We start from the raw sequence: 6,966 nt of genomic DNA on the forward strand, positions 1-6,966 counted from the left end.
TCTTATGAAGAGTTGATGTGTTGTTATGATCAAGAAACTACTTCATTTATAGAGCCATAATTAATTATTGCCCGCGGAAGACATGGAAGTCAATGGACAATTTGTATCTACTTATATATAAGTACCGGTCTGTTTTTCCCTCTTGATTAAAATAAGTTGTTTTTGGCTTTACTTGGCCACTGGTCTGTAACAATTAACAAAATATGAATAAATTAAAACAGATAATTTGACAAACAAGCACTTACACATTTTGAAAAATAAAAGACATTTTATAGATAATGGAAATAATAGTTATAGTTATATTTAAGTCAAAATAAAAATATTTGTTTAAGATTTCTATTCAACCTGTTCACATGTAATGATACATAAGTCTATTTCATGGTAGACCTCACAACTGACTTTGGAGTCGACAAAGCAGCCCCCCTAAAACTGAAATTTTTTATTATAATTATCATTATTATTTGACACAGTAGAATGAGACCTCAGGTTCCCTAAATTACATGCAGCATTCAGATTGTTTAATTGCCTTTAATAGTTATTAAATTGTGGGTTTCTTAAATTACAAAGTTCAAATAAAAGGTCTTATTACGGAATTAGACAAAAATATAGAAAACTTTTCTGGACGTTTTGGGGCTTGAAACATCACAAAATATAATTAAGAACAAGAACCTAAAAAATGATAATGTTTTAGATAGCTAAGGTTGCGTACTAACAATACTCAAGTAAGTATTTAACAAATGATGAATTCAGCACACTAATTAATAAGCATATTTAGAACGTAATAACTACATATATCCTGCTACTTATCCAAGCAATTACTTTTCCAATTAATATGGATTTCTCTTTCTTGAAGTTAGCACCAAGGATCTTTCATTTTTGGTAACTAGCTTTTTGATATGTTCTGGGTTGAAACAGTAAAAAATCTAATAATACCCTGCAGTCAAGTAAGCATTTAACAAAACGAAGAAATTTTCAAAGCCCAATAATTAGTAGATTTAAAACATAATAACTATAAAATATCCCGCAGCTTATCAAAAAAATTACCTTTCCAATTAGAGTGGATTTTTCCTTCTTAAAGCTAGCACCAAGTCTTTCGTAAACGGGAGAAAGCTTTTGGGGGCTATGGCAGACCTAAATGTAATTTGATCGTAAGTCTCTTAACAATGGTTGAATTGAACAAAATACAATATTTGACAAACAAGCATTTGCATTTTCAAAATTCAAAGACAGTCCACAATGCTTTGTAAATGATTGTTATAAATAATAAACTTGGTTTTAATGTTTAATGATTTACAAAACTAACTAGAAGAAAATAAGTTTTTCTTATTTATTATTTGACTTAACAAGGTTGATATATCAAGCCTGATAAAAGATAGTTTCTATAGTCTCAAAATTAAAAACCACTATAGTTTTTCTTATATCGCCCCAGGTGCTCTATATTTCTATTCATCAATCATTTAGTACCTTGTCTGATAAAGGAGGTATGACACCTTGGGTTCCGTAAATTACATGCAATGTTCAGTTTGTTTATATATTTTACTTTCTTATTCTTTAAATGCAGAATACCAAACATTGTGTTTCTTACTTTCTTAAATTACAAGGTTCAGGTGGAGCGTCTTATCCAATTCACTACTAAAAAAAAGGTTTTCCTTGACAGACAATGTCTGTCATAAATGCCTATATATGACAGACAAATGTTTGTCATTGAAAGCCATGTCATAAAGGGAAATGACAGACATTAGGTCTGTCATAAAGTTTACGACAGACTTTTATGACCAACACTTACGACATACATACACGACATGCATTTTCGACATACATTTACGACTGACTTTGTTTGTCATAATTCGTAACATTTTTGTATTTATGAGACATTTACGACTTCAAATTACGACATGTTTTGTACAATATGATTTTGACATTTTTACGACATGCTTTGTATGTCATGGTTTTATAGTTTTTTTAAATTATATATATATATATATATATATATATATATATATATATATATATATTCTATCAAATCTTAATCAAACTAAATTACAAATTTATTGTATAAATTACACAAACTATAGTGTCAAATTCAAAAATACATTCCAAATTCATCAAAAAGTAATTGTCAAATACATATCACTTGTAAATTAAGTTTATAACATAAGTATCCCATTTTTCACGCACCCTATCAAGCTCGACATCTGTATATTCATTCTTCCCCCAAAACTATATAAAAACAATTGAACTCAAAACTAAAATATTCAGTAAATACCTTCCAAAAGCCTCCCCATCAAAACCTGTAATTAAAAAAACACTAGAATCTTTTAATAGAAACTTGAATTAATAGAAACAAATTTAGTATATGCATGTTATTGTACACACCTTCCACCAACTATAAGATGTAGAGCCCTTAAAAGCCATGATTTATGTTTGTAAAGCTCCCCTGCCCGGTAAATTTGGAATCTGAAGGGCAAAAATGGAATTAGCATCAGTGGAGAAGAAGATAACCCTGGATTAAGAAAAGAGATTAAGATTAAATAAAGTTTTAACCATTAGCAATATTAAAATATATATATATATATATATATATATATATATATATATATATATATGAGAGAAAGAGAGAGGATGTAACTGAATTTATTTCAGTACAGAAGTCAAATAACAAAAAATAAACAAATGGCAAAGTTGAAAGCTTACATAGACCAATATGAGACAGGTTAAGACCTTACCTTACAAACTGGTTAGGGATATCTAATCACAGATTAAGTATTGTACTTGAACTGCCAAAAGAACAATTGAAATCTTGGTTGGTCAGAGTTGAAATCATCACGCAATATGCAATCTTATCGATAATAAAAGAAAAACCCAATAGACTAATTCACAATTTTAGAAGGCTTAAACTTCAGCTATCAGACAATAAATTCTGCTAATAATGTGTAGGTCCATGTTTATATTAAAGAAGAAACAACTTAACAAAGGCTTATTTTAGAGGAACAGGAAGTATTAAAATTAAATAAATACTTACATCTCCATTTGGATTTGGGAATTCAATCTTTCTATCAATTCTTCCAGGCCTAATATAAGGTCCTGATCAAGGATATCAATACGGTTAGTAGCATCAAAACCTGTAAACATCAAAATAGAGATCCATTCAGAAGGGCAATATCGTCTTTTTTTAAAATATTAAAGTGAAAAAAATTACCTTGATCTTGTTTGATGCTTCAAATCCATCCAACTGATTGAGAAGCTCAAGCATTGTTCTTTAGACTTCACTATCACCATTTCCACTTCTAGATTCCATTCGAGCATACACAAGTTTTCTTATATCCAGGATGAAGATGCTAACCGGTCTACATGCTCTAAATCTGCAAGTCTTTCTAAATCTGTAGGATGAAGATTCCATTCCGTAATTATCAGGTTTTTTTTATTTTCCGCAAATTATTAATTAAATTTGCTTCCTAATGGAAAATAAACAATCATTGATATTATTTCCATTTAAAATCTAGTACCCTGCTGGCACACAAGAAGTTCCTTTGACAATGTCAGACAATTTTTAAACCACTGCAACTACTGGTACTCAAGTTGGGTATAAAAGGAGTGCTTACTTGGGAAGCTGTAGACATGATTTATGGCAAGCTATAAGAGCATCATCTGCTACTCCATATTATCTTGATGATTACTCTGTATAAACCCTAAACCCTGAACTTATAATTGTAATATCTAGTTGAGTAACTTATAAAAATATAAAAAATCTGACATTTTTCATTTATGTATATCATCTACCTTGTCCAGGTGTATTTAGGTGGCAAGATGGTGCTATTGTGGCAAATAACCCTACAATATTTGCAATACGTGAAGCACAACTTCTATGGCCAGATGCAAAATTTGACACTCTTGTTTCAATTGGTTGTTGTTTAAAATTTAAAACTGACCTCATCAACATAGGGCCAGATCTTTGTAAGATGAGCATTAAGCATGGTCAACTGAAAGATTAAGCAGAATAATCAGTCCCTGAAGAAGATAGAAAGAAAGTGGAGAGAAAGTACAAAAGTAGGAAGAATGTAGGGTAGAAAAGTATCACTCAACTTCTGTCTCTGTGAGAAAACAACCCAAGAAGGGTAGAATTCTGGTAAAAGCAACTTTTTTGAATCTTCAACTGTCATTCTCGCAAAAGCGGCAATCGTTGTTGCCTTCAACACATAATTTAACCTAAATTTCAATAAATTCACGACTATTCAGAGCATACACTCAATTGAAATCATGTTTTAGGTCACACATTAAGGAAGATGCATATTGTGTGTTGTTAAATCAAACAATTCACACAAACTATTACACATAATAGAGACTGAAGTGTTTGTGTTGTGTGTAATCCAAATCCTTTTGAGCTGACTCATAGACAGATGCAGATATAAGTGTGTTATGACGTGAAAGCTACGATAAAGCTAGATACATAACTTTTGGTTTCTTCCTCTTCGGGGGTGGTACGACGACCGGAGCAGCGGATAGCGGATGGGAGGGCCGTATGAGCGGCGGCGGCGACGGCTAGCTGCAGGACAGAAAGAAGGCGAGGTACAGTCGGAGCAGCACCGGCAACTACCGTGTTGCAATTGCAGATGGAGACAGAAAGAAGAAGAAGAAGATGGAGGAATGGTGGCAGCGGACGCACTCACGGTGGCAACTCGTTCTCGCCGGAAGGGAAGGTAGCCGCGATGCTCGGCGGTTCGGTGTAGCAAGGAACAGAGGTGGCGGCAGCGGTTGTTCACAGCAGCAGGCCAGCGGCGGCTGGGATGCCCGGTATTAAGGTGGCGGCTGAAAGAGTGTTGTAGAGTTAGGGTTTTCGGGTGTTGCACTCTAAAAACGGGAGGGGTAAGAAATCACGGGTTCAAGTCCGTGTTTTACCAAACTTGGATGTATTTTAACAAGATTGGTCCCTGCCTCTACAATTCCTTTACAATTTAAATCCAATAATTACTAATCACCTTCGCTTCACAAAATCTTTTACATTTCAAGTCCTAATATTACAATATAGACCCTAAATTATGGAAATTATACCATTTAACTTCTTACGGCTAAAGCTGATAAATTATTACAGATTTAAGGCTAAAATAAAATAAAATATAAAATATATCTTGGGGTTTTAGGGTTCATTATTTATTTATTTATCTATTTTATTTTATTCATTTTATTTCATTTATTTTATTTTATTTTAAAATAGAATGTTACACAATCAGGTGCCGGAAACTTAACATCAACTGTCGTCCGGCGTCCGAAAGTATCAGATCTACGGCAGTGGATATGTGGTTATGAAACTAAATCAAATAAGGATCGATTAGGATATCAAATTGTTGGATAGAGTAAATGGAGGATTCATCCGTATAATTAGGGTATGTGGTTTAGGGTCGACCCATTTAGTGGAATTTGGATATCTGGTTTAGGCGACCCATTTAGGATTTTTTATTGCCACATAAGTTTTTATATTGCCAATATTAAAAAAAGCAGGGAGTGGTTGTGAGAGAAATTTAATAGGTTTTGTTTTGAAAAATAAATAAATAAATAAATAAAAACAACCCCAACCAAACACAGTCAATCTTTTCCTTCTCTTTGTTCTCGCTATTACAATTGCGATTCGTCACTGGTGAGTCCCTTAGCGACTTATACGAGATGGTGTAAATATTGGTATCGAGTGTTTGACGAGAGGGGTGGCAACTGTAGGCTAATACTGCAAATTAACAAAAAGTGATGCTCTTAGTAGGTAATACTTTAAAAAACGCCTCATTTTATTGAAATTGGAATCCACATTATTGAAATAGCCCTGCATTCTTCTTTGCTATTCATAAATCATACAACTTGTAGAAATGGTCCTTCAACTCTTTTAGTTTTTTTTTTTTTGTTATAGAAACTGTCATTCAACTCTTTTTTTTTATTTCTTTTTACAAACCATCCAAACACTTATTTCATTTAAAATTTGGTGTTTTGCTAGCTATTATCATGCATAATTTTCCTTTTTATATATGAGATTATCTACCATGCATCGTTTTTTATATATAATAACTATTATTTGTAGGTTCGCAAACAAAAATAATGCTAACCTACCGATTAGAAAGATCATTCTTCAGGTTTTTTTTAGAGTTTTCACCAAAATGTAATTTTTTTCCAAACACTCATCTTTTTATTTTTTTTCCTCACACCAAAGTGGAGCTTTTTCAAATTGGTTTGCCGGTTAGGGTTTTTTTCCCCTGCTTTGTAATTAGTTTTTTTGCACTAATCTAGTGGTTTATTGGTTTTAATATTTAACTTACATCTTTTAAACCTGTTTTAATTTTTTTCATAGTATATAGTGCTCATGTACTTGTTGACATAGCATCGTTGTATTATTGTTTGCGATTACTAACTTTTCCTTATAGTATTAACGGATAAAAATCATTTTAATTTACTCTTTAAAATATGACATAAAATTACGACATACATTTTTGTCTGTCGTAAATCGTTGATATTTTATGATATATGACATAAATTTTATGACAGACTTTTATGCCTGTCATAAACGTGTTGTATGTCATAATTCGTCTGTCAAGGAAAGCCTTTTTCTAGTAGTGATTGGATCATAGTATGCAACAAGACTGACCTATAAAATGGTTTCAAGGATAAGATGCGCGAACAGAGTGAGCCTTGTTGGCCGACATTGAAAATGTGTGTGTCTAATACATCTTTGGTTGATGCACATATCAAAATGACCTAAAGAAACAATATAAATAAATTAGAGCAAGGTTACTCATGAAACAATCTCTAAGAAAAAAAACTGAAAACAAAATTCCTAGAGAGCTTTTTGACAAGTCCTAGGGTTAAACTTGACTTTGACATTTGATGGTTTAAGAACTCACTTGCAAGTAAACAAGTTTCTGTTTGTAGAACATTATATCTCACTAGAGGCAATGTACTTTTTAGGGACAATATTAGCATGTCAGCATA

General features: G+C 32.2%; 1 long non-coding RNA gene across 5 annotated transcripts; it reads right to left on the minus strand.

The window, feature by feature from the left end:
* Positions 1-2,072: 2,072 nt before the first annotated feature.
* Positions 2,073-3,982, minus strand: LOC145134940 (uncharacterized). Of its 5 annotated transcripts, none has more exons than XR_013719427.1 (8): positions 3,930-3,982; positions 3,781-3,831; positions 3,603-3,696; positions 3,200-3,380; positions 3,023-3,122; positions 2,727-2,777; positions 2,377-2,457; positions 2,073-2,291 (listed from the first exon to the last, which is right to left on the minus strand). It is a non-coding gene; the product is annotated as an uncharacterized LOC145134940 (long non-coding RNA). The 5 variants fall into 5 exon arrangements; XR_013719429.1 differs by having other exon boundaries at positions 3,603-3,701; XR_013719430.1 differs by having other exon boundaries at positions 3,023-3,084; positions 3,781-3,976.
* Positions 3,983-6,966: the final 2,984 nt, after the last annotated feature.

Source organism: Lactuca virosa, chromosome 8 (assembly GCF_052849685.1).
Source record: "Lactuca virosa cultivar CGN04683 chromosome 8, Lactuca_virosa_CGN04683_v6, whole genome shotgun sequence".
NCBI lineage: Eukaryota > Viridiplantae > Streptophyta > Magnoliopsida > Asterales > Asteraceae > Lactuca > Lactuca virosa.